The sequence below is a fragment of the Melanerpes formicivorus genome, unplaced genomic scaffold (assembly GCF_026170545.1).
Source record: "Melanerpes formicivorus ecotype bairdi unplaced genomic scaffold, bMelFor1.0.p_v2 SCAF_12, whole genome shotgun sequence".
Lineage (NCBI taxonomy): Eukaryota > Metazoa > Chordata > Aves > Piciformes > Picidae > Melanerpes > Melanerpes formicivorus.
In genome coordinates, this window is record NW_027142364.1 from 5658881 (window position 1) to 5678850 (window position 19970).

The 19970-nt window shown below is 39.8% G+C and overlaps 1 protein-coding gene across 5 annotated transcripts in view; it reads right to left on the minus strand.

Moving 5' to 3' along the window:
• Nucleotides 1–19970, minus strand: part of TBL1XR1 (TBL1X/Y related 1) — a 120047-nt gene that overhangs the window by 32189 nt on the left and 67888 nt on the right. For 3 of the 5 annotated variants that reach the window (XM_068145035.1, XM_068145032.1, XM_068145033.1), the window contains one exon: nucleotides 9783–9850. The exons of the other annotated variants lie outside the window; for them this stretch is intronic. The gene's annotated coding sequence lies outside the window, so the exon portion shown is untranslated. The remainder of the gene's footprint in view (nucleotides 1–9782; nucleotides 9851–19970) is intronic. 5 annotated transcript variants of the gene reach the window in all.

Here is a 19970-nt window from a genome sequence, read left to right on the forward strand (position 1 = left end):
AAACTGAGGGGCCCAGAACTGGACACAGTACTCGAGGTGAGGCCTAACCAGTGCAGTGTACAGGGGCAGAATGACCTCCCTGCTCCTGCTAAACATCCTCAAAATGTCTTCTGCTCATGATCATGCACCACTGAAGATAAGCACAAGTACTGCATTCAAGCTTTTTGAGCAAGAACTTGTAGAAATTAAACAGTTAAATGGAGCTGAAGATCTCCATGCTGTGCTAAGTTTCTGCTCTCAGCTGATTTACTCTCATTTTCACTGCTGGAAAGCCCACTGAATAACATGGCCTGTACATCTGATCAAGAACATTCCATTTTTTCCAATATGTTGTTCCTGATGTTCCCACAATAGATCATTCAGGGCTCTAAGGGACTGCGTCAATTGAATTGAATGATGTGGTGGCCTGCTGGTACATAAATGCAAAGGCAAAGCTGAGGGGGTTTATTTTCAAAACAGGAGACATTGATCCTGAGCCAGTGTTCCATTACCCTGACTTTATTTCTATTAGAGACAGTGATTACATCTGCATCAATCGCTTGAGCTGATGGATATTGGTGCACTAACAGTGACACAGTTTTTCACTATTCTGCTGCTGACCTGCATACCGATGGCTTAAAAGAAGAAAAAAATTAGTATTTGTTCTGAGCCTGGATTAATGCTACCTGTCAATGAAAAACTACTGACATTTGGGCAGACTTTCATAAACAGTTGGGCTTCAGCTTTCTAGGGTTTTGGGTTTTTTAATGTGTTCTGGAAATCTTATTGTGGAGTGGTGACTAGTAGCCATGTAGTCTGGCACGGATTCTATTTGTTATGATTAAAATACTTGTGTTGCTACCTGATGGTAATAAACCACCATATGCACTTCTTACAAGCATCTGTGGAAAGATACTTCTGCACTCCCAATATAGCATCTGCATCTTGACTGAGGATTTTTTTTCACACAGATGTGTGGACTCATCTTCCATCTCCCCGTACTGTCACTCTTGTACAGATTCTGTTTGCTGTCCTTCCTTTCCCAAGCTGGTGATCCATCTTCTAGCTTTCATCTCTTGATCTGACATATGATCTTGATCCTGTGGTCACACATTTGCCCTGGTTTTCACCTCTTCACCACCCACTGCCTATACATAATCTGCACTCCTGAATTCATCTCTCCAACTGTTTTCAAGAGCACTGACTTTATCTGTACTTCCTTCAGTAATTTCTTTTTCTATGTTCTTCTTTCACTACTTTGCCCTTACAATACGAGTTGCTAACATTTTGCACAAATAAACTCTGGTGTTTAAAAAAAAAAAAATAAAATCAATTCATCTTCAGCAACAGTAATTTCTATTCCCACTAAGCCCTGTTCATCTTATGTGTCCTTGTTTGCTTAGCTTTGTGCCCTGAGTCACGTCCTGAAGTGCCTGCAGGAGAAAGGCCTTTGTCTGACTCACTTCAGTGTATTTACCACAGTGGGTTCCCTCATTCTTGATTAGAAAGGTTTTTTTAATGCTGCCATAACAACATCAGATTGAGGTGATTTGCAGTTATACCTACACAGAATAACAAAGCACAGCAGAGGCTGGAGTTAGCAGCATATGAACAAGTGCAGAAACCGAGTCAAAAAAGCACGCCTGCCAGAACCAGCCAGCATCTGCTCCTGGCACCCCTCTGCACCATGCTGACATCTACAAGTTGTGTTAGCATAAGGCTGGGCACCTCGTTCCTGAAGTCCATTCCATACTGCACATCTACAGATTTTCCATAACCAAAAGAAAACAAAGAGACTTGAAACCTTCTGTGGTGTGCCTGGTGAAGCCAAGCCTGCAGGGACTCAAGCAGCCCTTGCCTAGGAGATCTGAGAGCACTCTGCTACACAGCAACGGATTTTTCTAGAGTCTAAGTTTCAAAACATTTGTTAGAAGCCACCACTGCCTCATGGTTTGGGACTGGGTCTTTTGAGCAAAATGCTAGGGGTTCATGCTTTATTCAAGTTGCTATCATTATTCAGGTAATTATATTAAACTCCTGCAAGTCTTTGGGGCATGGGTAGTCTTTCCCAGTAAACAATCAAAGACAACCTAAACCCAAATACCCTTACTTTGATCTGGACATAGGCACACAAACATGTACTTCAACACAGAACCTGCTCACTCATTTGCTTTGCTCTTGGTGAATTAACTTGAATGCTCTCATCTCAGCATTTTTAGCACCTTCAAAGCTAGTATCAAGTGCAAGCCTAATTTTCAGCACACAAGTTGACAGAACTACCCTATAATTAATATTAACCACATAAATGGAGCAAGAGAAGGACTTCCTGTAGTGGAAGACCCAGGAGAAGGGATGATCTCTGCATATCTTCCTCAACTCCAACATTATATCAGAAAACATTTAGGATTATCAGGCACAGCACAGCTTCTGCAGTGTTGGGGATATAAACCTGTGATTTGATCATGGGGGAAGAGACAGGAATGAGGTTCACTGAGCAGGTGAAGAGATCTATTCTAAATGCAAATAAACTCATATTTCCTCACTGTTAAGTGCAGTCTTATATGCTTTTCCCATGGAAAAGGAGCTTTGGAATTATGTACTTGGGCAGCATTTAGTTTGGTGATAACAAATAATTTTTTAAAAATTCCTTTGTGAGTGCATGAAAGCTGCCATTTCCTTGTCCTGAGGCAGATGTTTTGTTGAATACTAACAGCTCAGAGTTCACTGTTTCTGAAGAATAAAGATGAAACTTAAAACCCCTGTGAGAAAACACCATAAAGGTATTAAAAAAAATATACAAGAAATAATAAAACCCAAAAGCACTGAAGTAACTTCATGGGACACAGATCCTTCAGTTACAATTTATTACAATTTCAAGTTAGGAAAATAGAATCATAGAATCAATAAGGTTGGAAGAGATCTCAAGTCCAACCTGTCACCCAACACCTCATGACTACTAAACCATGGCACCAAGTGCCACATCCAATCCCCTCTTGAACACCTCCAGGGATGGTGACTCCACCACCTCCCTGGGCAGCACATTCCAATGCCTAACAACTCTCTCTGGGAAGAACTTTCTCCTCACCTCCAGCCTAAACTTCACCTGGCGCAGCTTGAGACTGTGTCCTTTTGTTCTAGTGCTGGTTGCCTGGGAGAAGAGACCAACCCCCTCCTGGCTACAACCACCCTTCAGGTAGTTGTAGAGAGCAATAAGGTCTCCCCTGAGCATCCTCTTCTCCAGACTATAAAATAGTTAACAAGGAACTTATCTCCATCTTTAGTGATGTTGCTCTTGATTAACTACATCAGAACCTGCTACTTACTGAAAAAGAGACCAAATTTCTTTCTTTAGTAACCTGGGATGAAGAAAAAGTGAACAGTGCCCTTTGGCTAGGGAAACAATTATATTAAGAATGCAAAATTTCATTGTGTGTGGGGTTTTGTCCATTTGTTTTAAATAAAAACAATTTGGCTATTTCTGACTACTTGGGACAAGGGCAACATTACTCATGAACTGTGGACAGATGATAAACAGGTAGATTGGTACTTATGAATGTTCATAGTAGAATTACATTGTGCTTTAGATGTGTTTTTCTGTAGTAACTCAGATAGTAAATGTTAAGAATATAGCTGCAGTTGGACAGTAGAATTTGGTATTGAAAATATGTGCTAGCATTCATTATATTTAGTGTTCAAAGTTCTCTACAGCCATGAAACATATCCTAAAGCCAGGAATAAATTAAATGTAAACTGACAAGTTCTTTCTAGCCCCAAGATGTTCACCTAAAAGATTTAAAGACATGTAACTCATGACTGACTGCAGCATTATGCATGAATAGAGAGAAAGCTTAAGAAAGTTTACTCTCAGATTACAAATCCCAACTCTCTTCTTCTACTCAAATATTTTCACATCCAGCCCTGTTGACTAAAGCAGCCTGAAATTAGCCTCTAGGAATCTGCAGATAAATAACCATTATGAGTTCAGGACCTTAAACTTAAAAAACAAACAAACAAACAAAAAAACCCCAAACAACGAACCAAACAAACGTCTTTGGCTAATCTAAAAATATCCAATAATATGTTTCTGTAGCTGGTCTTCTGAATGTAAAAAAAAAAGAGTAATATGTGAATCTATGTTAGAGATGTGCACTCCCACACCCCTCCGCTACCCCTGCCTGCCTTTTTACATTGCTAATCTGCAAAGACATCCTTTCTTCATAACCACTCCATCAAGACCACCTACAACACCACTTTCTTGTATTCTCAAAGAAAACCAAATGCAACAATGGTATTAGTAAGTGCATGCTGCAGCTCTGAGTCTTTAAAAGCTGCCTTACAATTGGAACGCAGTTTTGTTCAAAAATAATCAAATTGGAGTGTCTGAGCTTACATGACAGTAATTCAGTTACCAACACAAACAAGACCAAGTGAAAAGGGCAATATGAAACCATCTTTATCTATGCTTAAAAAAAAAAAAAAGGGAAAAAAACTAATTAGGAGGAAGAAATGATTAAATCAGAGCATCCCTCAGAGAAGAGAGATGTACTAATTAAAGTGAACATAACGCTTAGAAATTAATTCTCGCAAAAGGACAGCTGAAGTTGATCAGAAACCAACCACACTTACTCAAGATTTAACTTTGGGAGGAGTTTGAAATGGGGTAGCTACCTTTACCAGAAGCACCTAAATCACTTGGAAGCGTATTGGAATTGACTTCTAACAAAGAACAGGATGTGAAGTACTTGTCTTTCCTGGATATTTCCTATGGCCAAGTTGGCACATCTCTTAAAATCCATGAAGTATGAAACAAACACTGTCTGACAAACATTATTTTTGGCATTTGAAGAATGGAAGCTCTTCTTATCTGTTAAATTTAAATCAACTATTGCAGTAAGAGTTTAATATCTATGATCTCAGCCCTCCTAAGGAGACTGGGCTCTGCCACTCGTGAACAGAATTGCTTGCAGCCACAGACTGCACAAAATGATTCATCTGTCTTAGGCTGCGACACAGCATTCTCAATGTGCTTGCTCTATTTTCTATTTACAACCTAAAATAACCAAAGTGTGAGACCAATGTAAAATTCTCTTTCCTTCTTTCACTGCACTGTATAGTAATCTGCAACGCAGATGTGTTCTATTAAGAAGTAAGAAAGAAATAAGGCAATCCGAGCAGCATCTCAGAGGCACTGTACTCATCAGGGCAGCTGGGCAAGCCTGCATGTGCTGAGACAGCTCTGGCAATGGCAGTCAAGAGGCAGGTCAATAAAAGGCGCAGGTTGTGAGGTCAGAGTACTGCTTTACTGCTAATGAAATAAAACACTAGGCATTCTTGGGCCCCTGTTCTGTCACTGTTGGTCTCTCATGCCTGTCATTGCCTCTGCCGCACACAGGCTAGAAGTCAGTATGAAAATAACCAGAGAATGAGAGAGACAGTGAAGCGTCTTGCAAAGCCCATACCTCAGATTCCACCATGGGACTTAGACAATCAACTACACAAGAAGTTGAGGTGCAGACATAAGACTCTTATTGGGACACATTTAGGCTCGAGGTGAGGAAAAAGTTCTTCACCAAGAGAGTCATTCGTCATTGGAATGGGCTGCCCAGGGAGGTGGTGGAGTCACCATCCCTGAAGGTATTCAAGAGGAGACTGGACATGGCACTTGGTGCCATGGTCTAGTCATGAGGTCTGTGGTGACAGGTTGGACTTGGTGATCTTTGAGGTCTCTTCCAACCTCAGTGATACTGTGATACAGGTAGCTCTGACAAAAACATGCAACTAGATTTGGATTGCTTTCCAACCCTGCCGGTGTCTCTTTCCTTATTTGATATAATTTTCTGTTTCTGCAACAATCTCAGAATCTCTACATCCCATTCTGCACCACATCTCAAAGTTTGACTGCGTGAGCTGTCATGAGCAAACACTATGGTGCCTATGCCTTAGTGCTAGGTATTTTGGCAAAGTATGTCTCTATATTAGCTATACTAGAATTTCCGTAAGAAATAGTATTGATTTTTCCCTTCAAGTATATACACTTAATGAAAAACTCACTCATGCCTCCAATGGTTGTCTAGATAGTGTTGGTCCCCCTCATGCCTTAAGCACCTGCTTATTTTTTTTTCTCTAAATGAAGCTGTACCAAGAGCTTTTTGGAAGACTATTACAAATATTCTTAATGATATGCCTATAGCACATAGAAGAGACATGCAATACGGCCATCATCCTTGACCGGATTTTCCACACTCCGCAATGTAGATATTTTTTTGTGTGTGTACTGAATCATCAAGAGCAGGCTTTTCTTTTACAAAATGCCCTGAAAAAAATAAAAACAAATTTCTTTCCTTATCTGTTGAAAATGGACTGTTTTACCGAACTCAAATTATCTAAAGGGCAGCTTTGAATGAATGCCAAGCTGTGATACTTCATCAGCATTTAAGTCTAGAGGCATATTTATACTATTGTGAAGGAAAAATCCAATGAACTGCCATAACACAGCCCCAGACAGCTTCTACACATAGCAAAGTCACCTGTATCTGTAGAAGCAACTGCACTGTTGCTCTTAGAAGATTAAAGCAGCATAACAAATGTTGTTCTTACAAATTTGGCAGTGTTCATAGCCTGACTAGTAAAAGGAACATGAACACACCTGTTGACAGATACATAAGAAGTTTCAAAAAATGTTAAAATGTTTTTAAAGCACACTATTTTGGCCTTTTTTGTACAGCACATGAGATATAAAAGCCCAGCCTTTTATAGATAAAGTACCTGGTTTGTGAAGGAAATATCCTTCAAAGTTGTATGCAAATGTTTAAGGACTGCCCACAGACACGCACAAAACCATAAAAATTTAACACTGTTGGCTTTGTACACTAGGAGCAGGAGTCTGCTGAAGAAACTCTTACTGAGTGGGCTGAAAGTCACAAAGGATCTAATTAAGATAAAAAGTTCAAGCCCAGGACATTTCCTCTTCTTTCTGACTGCTCAGGCCAACATCAGACATCTGTTGCCACTAATTTTTTAATTAATCTCCTTTGAAGCAAACTATTCAAAACCTGCAGATACTTCACCTGTCCAATAAAGATCCTCCCCTCCATTAGATACTATTTGGAATTTAACACAGTCTTCTCTACCGGTGCAGTTGGAAACATGATCATAGCTTTGTGTAGTGAGAACAGTTTCGCTTAGTCAAGTTCAAACATCAGCAGAGATGGAAATACACCAGGTCTTATAACTGCAGGCTACCATTACATTGGCAGCTGCACTGAAACGCTCTTCAAATTGTCCCACAAATGACCTCTATTCTATCTTTTGCAGAATTAAGCAATCACATTAACTATTTCTGTTAGTGCAGATTGAAACAAATTAGACAGGATGGCTTTTCAGAAAAAAACCAAAACACCACCACATTAGGTTATCTTTACCTTACCTTAAATGCTGGAATAACAGATTCTACACTGGAAAAAATCTGCTCATGGATTTCCACTTGTAGGAGCATTATTTGAAAATAAAGAGATGATAAAGAGGATGGAGTCCATGACTTCTCCAGATGACATTACACTTTAATAAGCACTGCACAAATTGCTCACAACATTTTGAAAAATTTTCAGTATTTCTCAGATTCCAAAAGAGCTCTCATCATCTTTCTTCTCTTACAATATTTATGAAGCTGTGATGCCTTTACTTTGCAAAATTGCTGTTTTACATTCTTGAGTAATGCTACTCAAAACTTCACAATGCCATTTCTCTCATATAAATCTGAAAGCCTATTTTCTTCCACCCCATGACTTTGACATTCTAACATAAGTCTACATGCAGGATTTGTGCATGCTCAAGGCATTATGTACCTAAAGGGGTGGAAACCATGCAGTGTGAACATTACCATGTCCAAATGTTTCAGATAGGCCAATCTAATGAAATGACAGCAAGGAAACCGGCTTCGGTCTTTTACACCAATTCACTTAACATCTTTAAACAGCATCCTTTTGCTTCCATAACTTATGAATCTCCAGAGCCTTCTCAAGCAAGTTTGCCCCAATATCTTCAACCCATAAAGACTAGTAGTTAGAGAATTACATTACAAAGTTCTTGTGTACCCCAACTTGCTTTTAGAAAACAAAGAAATAAGTGCTTCTGAAAGTACACATAGATATGGATCAATCCAGAAGATTATTTAAACACATTCTATTGCCACTGACTTCAATTGCTTAAGTGATTTGTTGGAGCAGATCCAATACAACAGTTCCCTGCAAGAGCGAGGCCATAAAGAAGAGTCAGCAATATCCTTCTCCACCTCATTGGGGTCTACTAGGAAGTTTGTTAAAACAAAACTCTGTCTTTGAGTGCCCTCTACAGACCTAAGATAGTACATAAATACAGTTTGCTGAAAACTTAAAAGAGATTGTGATTTAGGAAAAAAAAGGAAAAAGAAAAAAGACGACATCTGCTACACCCACAAGACATTTGTTGCATATACTAAAAAACCCTACAGATACAAACTTGGTTATCAGTCATCTACTGCTGAAAGAACACACACTCATTTGTGCTCTGGCACACTAACTGAGCATGGCTGTTGGTGGACTGGGTCAGAATGAAAAAAGTAAGTTAATCTCATCTGCTTGTAACTCTAGCCATGGGAAAGAGAGAAGAAAACGCTTAAGAAAAAAAGCAGGAGAAATTAAAAGAAATGATAGAAGGACTGCAGTTACATACTCAGCCCTGGTGAGGATGCACCTTGAGTACTGTATTCAATTTTGGGGCCCTCACTACAAGAAAGACAGATGCTGGAGCAGGTCCAGACAAGAGCCACACAGCTGGCAAAAGGTCTGGAGATCAGGTCATATGAGGAGCAGCTGAGGGAACTGGAGTTGTTTAGTCTGAAGAAAAGGAGGCTAACTTACTGTTCTATACAACTACCTGAAAGGAGGTTAAAGCCATGTGGGAGGTTGTTCTGTCTCTTCTCATCTTATAATTTGTTACTGGTGAGAGGAAATGGCCTCAAGTTGAACCAGGGGAGGTTCACATTAGATATTAGAAGAAATTTCTTCAGTGAAAGGGTTATTAAATACTAGATCAGGCTCCCTGGGGAGACAGTTGAATAATCATCCCTGGAAGTGTTTAAAAGATGGAGAGATGTGGTGCTGACAGACATGGTCTAGCATCAGACTTGGCAGAATTAGATAATGGTTGGACTCAATGATCTTAAAGGTCTCTTCCAACCAAAATGATTCTATGACTGCATGCATTTAAAGAAAACAATTGCAGAATTATGACTGCACATTAAAAAGAGGAGACAAGTAACAGCACATGGTCTGGATATTTGCTCTCTGAACCACGTATTTGTATTTTTGTTTAGGAAGCCAAGACTTCAGTACTTGGGGGAAAAAAAGCATACTATGAACAATACACAGTTACTTTCCCCCTTTCTATCAAAAAGAACCCCAAAACAAACCCAAAACACCAAACCATACACACAAAGGCAACAGTGACTCCACGCTTCGCCTAGACAATACAGTTTTTACAAGGTGTTTAGTCAAAAGGTCTATTTGTTAGTATTTACATGCTGTGAATTGATGTGTTATATCATAACAACTCTAAAGGAAATGAACATGGATTTGCACACGAGACAGTAACAGCTCCAAAAGGAGCTGCTAAAGACCGCTGAGTAAAAGAACACTTAATGTAACGATTCAGCACGCCGCAGAAACCGATACCTAACAAATAATGCAATTACTAATACTAAATTGTACCAAACTATCAGTCCACTTTTATGACAAATAAAGAGATAAATCATTGAGTGTCCTTACCAGAACTACTCTCTGAAACCCCACAAAATTGTGATGTGGCAGCAGTACAGCCCTTGGTATTACACCACCTGTAACACAAACCATAGTATGATAGTTTCTATCAATATTTTAAAGGATAAAAAAAAATTATAATAAGCTATTTTTCTACCAGTCTTTTTATTGAAAGCATTAAAACAATGTTTAGGTTCCTACTGATTACAATATATGCTTAGATAAGAAAATAAACAGGTAAAAAATTAGATACCATTTAAAATTATATACGTGGATTTGATTTTATAAAAATTACAGGCACACTTAGAACCCCAGACTCATCTCATTCTTTTAGTTGGAAAACAAAACCCAACCACAGAACAGAGAATTAGCTTTAAGGAATTTCTGCTCATTTTAGCTGCCTGTACTGACAAAAGGGAACTTTATGAGAAGTGAAATTGGAGTTTACAAATGGCGAAGTATTGCTGCGGGAGCTTATTTTAGTGTTAGCTAAAGTAAACAAGTAAAATGTTTCACTAGCTAGATTAAAAACAGGAAACACAAGGCCGTGATCAAACCATCCAGTATTTTCAAAATGGACCATTTTGGATCTGTATTTAACACCAACAAATCAAAAAGAACATGTTACAGGAAAAAATTCTTATCATAGCCTCACAGAGTTAACTTTCACAACCAATTTAAGAACTTAAAAACTCCCTATGAGTTAAGTACATGATGCACCTGTGAGCAGAACATTTCCTGATCCTGTACTCGTATAACATAATGATCCTACCACCAATAGTCATTACAGATTAAATAATTAGGGAGTGATTCTATATAAACTAAAGGATTAAGGAGAAAGATTTGAAGGCAGAAGGACAGGAACACTGTTCATTGCAAGAAAAGAAGCCACATATCAAAACAATGCTGTTGGAAGCAGGCCATACTTTAAACAGGTAACCCTGTCCCAAATAGAAAAAGATCAGGAAAATAGCCAACTCTTTTCTAAATATTAAACTCCAGCCATAAAGACTCAGAAAATACATTATGAATAATACTGAAATTTCTCAAACATGTCCTAAAAAAGGACTAAAATCAAGGAAGGCATCACATGCCTTGCAGAGCATGTAGAACTTAAGACTTTCCATCATTTTAAAAATAATCACTGACCTCTAAGAAATGCTATTTAGTCTGTTACTAAGCTGAGTAAGACTTGCAAATCTTTGGCTTTTTTTCTTGTTTTGATTGAGGAATTACAGGATTTTTTTGCTCAGCAAACTTTTTCCATGTCTAAATACCCAAGAGGTTCAAATAAAACTCTCCTCCCTCCTTCCTGCACAGCCCCCAACAGCTAAGCGAGTATTAGCCTCCAAAACTATGGGAAGAGCCCTGGGCAAGAGAAGGGAAAACACCATGAACACAGATGGTACTACCCTCCTCCACGTACAGGGGAACAACAATATTCAACTAATAAACATTTACATATTAACAAATTTCCTTTTCAGAATGAGGAGATATAAACACTATGACCCACATGTGTGAGAAGTAAATACTACAAAGCATCACCTGGAGATCACCAGCTCTCCCACAATAAAAGTCAGTTTATTCATCACTGTATTTCTACAAAAAACACTCCAACCCTACCACCCTGGACTTGAAAAGCACTCTGGTCCTCCTCTCTAATAACACTTACTGACAGTAGCTCACAAGATAAGTGAAAACATCCTGACCCTGTATTAATGTAATTTTAATTCTCTGGTAAGCTATCATGTACTGTCTCAATCATTTCTGCAAAGCAAACTGTATATTAGCAACTGCACTGCTAAATTTTCATTTAAAAATAATGAGAAGCAAAGTTTAAAACACTTAAAAAATTAACTTCATGATTAAGGATAGTGAAGAGGTCATTAAAAGGGGCTGCTGATCCTGCAATAAATGTCAATACTTCCATGCTTTAACTTTGCACTTTTTATGTTTAAATTAAGCATTTTTTTTCATTAGAGTAAACTCTGTTTCAAGTAAATAACTGATATTACCCTCAAATGATGTCAAACAGAGGAAACCAGGAGGCCTTACAGGAGAGCAGTGTACCACCACCCCCTCAACAGAAATTGGTCGAACAAAAATTCCTTTCCTCTCCCTAATTCCCCATAGAGCATATGCACGAACAGAACACACACAGCACGCCGGACGTTCATCACTGCATTAGCCTCCCTACAGCAACAACAGGAAGGCTGTTTACAGTGAACTAATTTGCCATAGGATGAAGAGAACAGACACCCACAGCAAGAACTCCTGGCCCAACCTAAACAGGTCTTTTAAGCATGACTAAGCAACGAAGGTAATTTTTCAGGTGGAACCTAAAAGCCAGCAATTTCTGCAGTCACTTGCGTAACAATGTGACCATTAGGGATTCCCCTAAATTATATTTATCCTGGAAACACTTTTATCCTTTTTCCAAATTAATAAATAGCAAAATTCTTTGCATGTGGGGCAAAGACTTACACATTACAAAAGTTGTATCAAACAGGATAAAAATTTAAATTTAATTGCATTCCCACCATGGGATGTGATGAGATGAAGCACATCACAGGGTGCTCACCCGCAACCACAGGGCAGAATCTCCCTTACTATATCGACCCTTCACATTTTCCCTCTGTGAATTGCTTCATAGTTACATACTCAGTCTGTTATTTTTCTTTCTTACAAGTGATCTATATGTGCTTCAGAGAACCTGGAAAGAATTAAACTGCACATCTACAGTCTCATTAAAATAAGAGCTGAGCAGAAGGGGAAGGGCTGAAGAGACTTAGCAGCCACAGAAGAGGACAAGAACAGAATACACTGCAAAAATATGGATGACTTTGAAAGCCCAACATTTTATGTGACATTAACTGGCAAACTTACCTACTGTATCTGTTACTAAAATGCTCACGCTCCATGAGAATTTGTGCATCATGAGCATGTAATCTTGCCCTTTGCAGCTTAAAATATCTTGCACATTTAAAAACCGTATACAACAGTACACATTGCTTCCCCATTTCAAAATTAAGTACAGAGCAGGAATTTTATCACACTGCCACCAATAGGAGTGATGGTTCCACATGTAAACATATTGCACTTGCTTGGGCACAAGACAGCAGTAGAAGTGTTAAATTTTAGAAGATTCTGTGAAAATGCCACACTCTTTCTTTAAATAGTTGATTTGATATTGGTGCAGTTGGAGGATGGGGTACCAAGAAAGCCACCATGGATTAACTTGCCATCAGGGCATGCTCTTTGACCAGCAGAATCACTTACCCATTTCTTTGGTGTGTTGTTTTTTTTACTGCTCACCACCTTTTTCATTTTGCTAACTGAACTAAACATAGGAAAAGTGTGTATTTTTCCTTCTCTAAATTAGAGGAATAGCTATCCAAACTCAACTGGATTAATTAATTGGTGAAGTCCCCACAGACTGGAAAAGGGGAAACATTGCCCCCATCTTCAAAAAGGGCAAGAAGGAGGAACCAGGGAACTACAGGCCAGTCAGTCTCACCTCTGTGCCTGGAAAGATCATGGAACAGATCCTCCTGGAGTCACTACTCGCTCAAAAGAATAGTGAAGAGGTGATTGGGAACAGTCAGCATGGCTTTGCCAAGGGCAAATCCTGCCTGACCAACCTGGTGGCCTTCTATGAGCAGGTGACAAAATTAATAGATGAGGGGCGAGCAACTGATGTCGTTTACCTGGACCTGAGCAAAGCCTTCGACACTGTCCCATACCACATCCTGGTGTCCAAACTGGTGACACATGGCTTTGATTGGTGGACCACTAGATGGATAAGGAACTGGCTTGATGGCCGCACCCAAAGAGTGGCTGTCAATGGATCCATGTCCCAGTGGAGGCCAGTGACAAGTGGAGTCCCTCAGGGATCAGTCCTGGGACCTGTCTTATTCAACATCTTTGTGGGGGACATGGACAGTGGCATTGAGTGCACCCTCAGCAAGTTTGCTGATGACACCAAGCTGTGTGGTGCAGCAGACACGCTGGAGGGAAGGGAGGCCATCCAGAGGGACCTTGACAGGCTGGAGAGGTGGGCACAGGCCAACCTCATGAAGTTCAATAAGAGCAAGTGCAGGGTCCTGCAGCTGGGTCGAGGCAATCCCAGGCACAAATACAGGCTGGGCAGTGACTGGCTGGAGGGTAGCCCTGAGGAGAGAGACTTGGGGGTGCTGGTGGACAAAAAGCTCAACATGAGCTCTCAGTGTGCACTTGCAGCCCGCAAAGCCAATCAGATCCTGGGCTGCATCAGGAGAAGTATGGCTAGCAGGTCGAGGGAGGTGATCCTCCCCCTCTACTCAGCCCTGGTGAGACCCCACCTGGAGTACTGTGTCCAGTTCTGGAGCCCCTATTACAAGAGGGATGTGGAGGTGCTGGAACGTGTCCAGAGAAGGGCCACGAGGATGATCAGAGGGCTGGAGCACCTCTCCTATGAGGACAGACTGAAGGAGTTGGGGCTGTACAGTCTGCAGAAGAGAAGGCTCCGAGGTGACCTAATTGTCGCCTTCCAGTATCTGAAGGGGGCCTACAGGAAGGCTGGGGAAGGACTTCTCAGGATCTCAGGTAGTGATAGGACTAGGGGGAATGGAATGAAGCTGGAGGTAGGGAGATTCAGGCTGGATGTGAGGAGGAGGTTCTTCACCATGAGAGTGGTGAAACCCTGGAATGGGTTGTCCAGGGAGGTGGTCGAGGCCCCGTCCCTGGGGGTGTTTAAGAGCAGGCTGGATGAGGCTCTGTCCAGCCTGATCTAGTGTGGGGTGTCCCTGCCCATGGCAGGGGGGTTGGAACTAGATGATCCTTGTGGTCCCTTCCAACCCTGAATGAAACTATGAAACTAATCTCTTAACATCATAGCTTTTTATACAACCTTCCCAAGCTTTTGGGCAGCAACTTCCGTCACAGATTCTTCTCTCCCATGACATGTAACTGAAATCTTAACTACTGTTAGATTGGGACTTAAGGCACTGAAATTTAAATAAAGAAAAATATAAAAACAAAAATTGATTTTCACAAATAAGTAACATTTCTGCTTTGAATGACTGCCTAGGGTTTTTTCCTTGTTTTGGTAATAAATCATGTATAGCTGGGGAAAAAAGACAAAGCAGTAAATTATGTGCTCATAAAAAGTACTGATGTACATTTTATAAATTGAACGTGGCCCATCAGGGAGAAAGAAATGACCTACTTTTAGGAAGTATTGTTTACTGCTGTCTTCCCCACTAGGCCACTTGTTAATAGTATTTGATGTTGTTTTCTTTCTATATGACTACAGCAAAGACTGCTGCTAAGGTGATGGAATATGTGCATACAGAAAGAGAATTCAGTAGAGACTGACATTAAATAAAAATGCAAGTCTCTCTCTTGAACTTAAAGCAATGCATACATTTGGATCTTGAGAGTGCTCAAGGCATGAATAAGACCTTCTTTTTAGTCTATCCCATGAATGCAGCACAATTTCTGGTCTGCTTCTCCCTCCATTTGCATAAACCTAAATGCTACCTCTAAGATACTTATCTCCTCACTATGACTTCTTACCTCTAATCCCTCTTTTTCAAAGGCCATTCAACCAGCCAACATCACCAGCAGAAGAAATGAAATCCAAGAAAGGTGTTAACAAAACCAAGGGTTGGTCCATCTACAAAAACAAGATTTGTTTTTCCATTGGGACTCTGGGGACAGCATCACAGATCCCTTTTTTGCAACACCTGTGAGAAAATCACAACTAACCAGAGACAGGGCTTAGAGAAAACCAAAGACTTGGACTGAAAAATTCACATCAGCCTCTTACAACTGCTCTACTAAATATAAGCAAGATCTGTTTTATTTTCAAGTAGGATTGCACTCACTGCTAAATTTTTTGTTGTAATCGAGAAGCACACACACAGCAAAACCAAACAGCATCAGAAGTTAAACTGACAATAAACTTTGCATGTGATAAATGATTTAAGATCACAATTCACTGAATGGTATTTATGATTGCAAAGCAAACACATTAAAAGTGATATTTCCTTTATAACAGCAGACAGCAATTTCAGGAGAAAACTAGAACAGTCGTTGCAGAGTAAGACTCAGAAACCACTAACAGCCCTAATCCCACCAAATGGAACTCTGAACGAGACTACTCTGATACTGAAAAATGTATGCAGGGAAGTTTGAGCATTACAAAAAGCTTAAAAGTCTTTGGGTCATAAACACACTCAAGAAAAAAAAAAGACCAAAAAAACCCCAAAAAACACAAACCAAAAACAAACAAAAAGGCCCATAATCAACCACAAAACCAAAACAAACCAAAAGACAAAACAGGAAGATTTTATCCCATAAGTTTATAGCCCAGACAACTAATATCTTCCACAAAGCTCCCCAGGCAGATGACAACCAGACAGGGATTAAAATGCTGCAGACAAGCAAAGCTTCAGCAGTATTGTATCTTCAAGCGTAAGTGTGCTATTAAACACTATTTGTTAGCAAAACAGTTTTTCCAGGTTCTGAAAATAAAACTATGAAGTTTAAGATCTTTATCTCTAAAACATTAATGTTCTGCTTTGACTACCTCAAGGCAATGTCCCAAGCCAACACACATCTTTCCTTCATTCTCTTATCCACTGTCATTTGCATAATTCATCCTTTAATGATTTAAGAATTCACACATTACCAAATCAGGGGATATTTTCAGAGTACTTTGATGGTGCTCAAAAACTCTTTATATTTGACCAGCTGCTAAGAGCACATCATGGAAGAAGTAGTATGTACATCTACATGAACTGTGACTGGTGCATATGTTGAGCGTACAGGGTTTTGCGCTTCATTGCGCTGTGCACTCTTCAGATGAGAAGAGAGAATCTTTCAAACACTAAGGGAAAATAGCGCAAAAAGTAAAGATCTGGAGCTAAGTGACTTGCATTTCCTATTGTCCCAATAGTCTTCACGCATGGAGGTTAGTCTTTTTTTTCCTTCCTTTTCTTTAGTACTTTGTACAGCACGTCCAAGGAGCTAATGCATGTTCCTGGGGTTTTTCCACAGATTGTTCATGTACTATTACAGGACATGACTTGAATACATTTCTGCAAAGTTACCTGGTCAGTCAATTTTGAAAACAAGAAAAATTAAATTCTATTTGAGAAGCATTTCAAATCTTTGGCTGGATCATAATTCAAACTACTCATGTTAAAGCCTTTAAATTTTATATGTGTATTCTTGGGGGTTGGGTGGGAATTAACCACAAGAATTATTTTTAGCAATTGGAGGGCAGAAGCATTCTATTTATCCAAGGTTGCCTCCACTGGTATTGTTTCATTCTACAGGCACTGCTTTACATACTCATTAAAAATTATCTCTGGAGTTTGCATCTCTTTTTAAGAAAAAAAACAGCCTTCAAAAAGTAAGGCACTCAAAAACACTGTGAAGTTGGTTGGTCTTTGTGATTCCTGAAAATCTGAAATTTTATTTTAAAATAGTTTAGCAGATAAATAATTAATAATATTTTAATAAGTATATACTTATTCCCCTTGCCATTCTACATACAATGTCTAGCAGCTTACTGTATGACATCAACCATCACCGCTGTTACCATTCCCAGAACTGATGGGTGCTATGCACTTCACGCCTAACTCCATTCCAGACCAGAGTTTCACCTACAATACAAAGCAGTCTTCATCTTTCCATTCAACCCCATCAAGTCAGTGTCCTCATACTTTCCCAGGAGAAAAGCATGAGAGCTGATACACCACAAGTGACAGCAACCAAGGACACAAAGAAGTAAGGTCTGCACTCACTGCTCTTGGACTGAGAGAAGGGAAGAGCCAAACTACCAGGTAGTGACTGTGTCCTGCTGGAGCCTCGGCTCATTTTGAATAAATATCAAGTGGCACTTCTAGGATGGAGTACACCCCTCAAATCAGACTTTAATTTGCTTGGGTATGTATGTAAAAAGAGTGGGAAATTTGATGCTAAATTTGACTGAAATCAGAATATATCAAAATTATTTCATGTCTAATTAAAGCCCGTATCGCTAAAACAGAGACTTGCCAATGTAGCTACAAACTTCATCTGGCAGCCACAGCAGTTCTTCAACCTGCAGCTAGAAAATAGCTCAGTCATGAAGGCATAATAATACTGTCTGAAGAGCCTGATTTCTGGAATTTAGGTAGATTTTTGCCTTATTTTAGCATTGTAGTAACAGTTTACCAGAGGGAAAGACAGGTTCTTGGGTTTCAGAGTTGCCATTCAGTAGGCATATGCCATTACAACATAAGCAGCTCTTGCACGTTCTTAGCTGACTCAAGGTTAATTCTTGGCCTAGGTTTGCACTGAAAATAAACAGGTCACATTTTAAAAGCCCCAAGCCTTAGTTTACTAAATAAAAGCCCAAACGATTGTGAATGTTGTAAGACTAAGAGAAAAAAAGAAGGTGCCTGACAAAGTCTTTAAAATAGCTCTTGTAATCTGTTTATCATGTACTTGCAGAGACAAAAATCATCTTGGGACAGACGGATTCACAAACTCAACCCAAAAATTCAAACCAGGTTTACCAAACAATTCCTGTGGTTCTGCTCTATGGAAAAGATTATGGCAAGGAAATAAGAGTTTATTTTTCCTGTGGTTTTGGAAGCACTGTGACTGTGCATTGCTTAATAATTTAGTTTATTAGAGACAACAACTGTCAAAATCTATACAAACTAATTTGTCGTGCAGCAATTTTACATTATTGGAATCTTGTTATAATCTGACTAATGCACGCTATCACTTTCTAACCATGCCTATAATTGGCTTCTTGGCTGCACAGACCTAAAGACAGTAATCCAAAATCTCTTCCAATTACACTGAAATATATGCATGTTTGTAGAGAGTTACATTACTTAATTTTCAGACTCAACGGGCTTTTAATGATCCAAGATAAAAAATGTTTGCAAAAGGGCACTATTTTGTTGCTATTCAGAAAGTTGCATGTTTGTGCAGGAAAACACCACCTCGAGACCTGTAAATGCTGAAGAAGCACATATTGAGACACTAATGGAACATGAGACAAACTTGAGAAAAAAAGGTTAAAAAAAAACCAAATAAACTTTCAGCTGGAAGAATCTATTCCAAGTTTATACACCCAAATCAAAGAAACCAAATCCAGCAATTAAAAAAGTCCTGTACCTCAAAAAATACGTAGGTGTGACTCTTAATCATGAACTTGGTTTACTTTCACCATATGCAACTGTCTGTTGTCCTTGCCTACAATCCCTCATGGGTAGCAGTTCAAAAAACTTTGTACCAGAATCGCTGTTTGGTATTCCCAGAACACTGTGTATGACAGACACTTACACTGCATAACCAGGATTAGCACACAGGTAATTTTCAAGATGCTTCAAGTAGACCCCTCAGTTTAAGAAGGACATTGAGACACTTGAACCTGTCCAGCAAAGGGCAACAAGGCTGGTGAGAGGCCTTGAGCACAAGCCCTATGAGGAAAGGCTGAGGGAGCTGGGACTGTTTAGCCTGGAGAAGAGGAGGCTCAGGGGAAACCTTATTGTTCTCTACAACTACCTGAAGGGTGGTTGTAGCCAGGAGGGGGTTGGTCTCTTCTCCCAGGCAACCAGCACCAGAACAAGAGGACACAGCCTCAAGCTGCACCAGGGGAAGTTTAGGTTTGAGGTGAGGAGAAAGTTCTTCACCGAGAGAGTCATTAGCCATTGGAATGTGCTGCCCAGGGAGGTGGTGGAGTCACCATCCCTGAAGGTGTTCAAGAGGGGAATGGACGTGGCACTGGGTGCCATGGTTTAGTCATGAGGTCTGTGGCCAGGTTGGATTTGATAATCTTTGAGGTCTCTTCCACCTTTGGTGATTCAGTGATTCTGTGAAGTGTTGTGGCCTGCTATATTAGCACTTTGATAAACACAGCTGAGTATTTTTGATAGAAAAGATTAGCAAGTAAATATTAGAAGGAATAGAATAGAATTAACCAGGTTGGAAAAGACCCAATACACCATCTTATCAACTAAACCACAGCACTAAGTGCCTCAAGCAGGACAAGCAGGAGTGCCCAGATGCAGATAGGCTTCTTAGCAAAGGAGAGAACATTGAAATTACCACTTGGAATGCAAGAGGATTTCTGTAAATTTTTAATGTACTAGAGATTGTTTTAAACTACTACAGAATCCTGCTGTTTGTCTGTAAATCCTAGCAGATTAA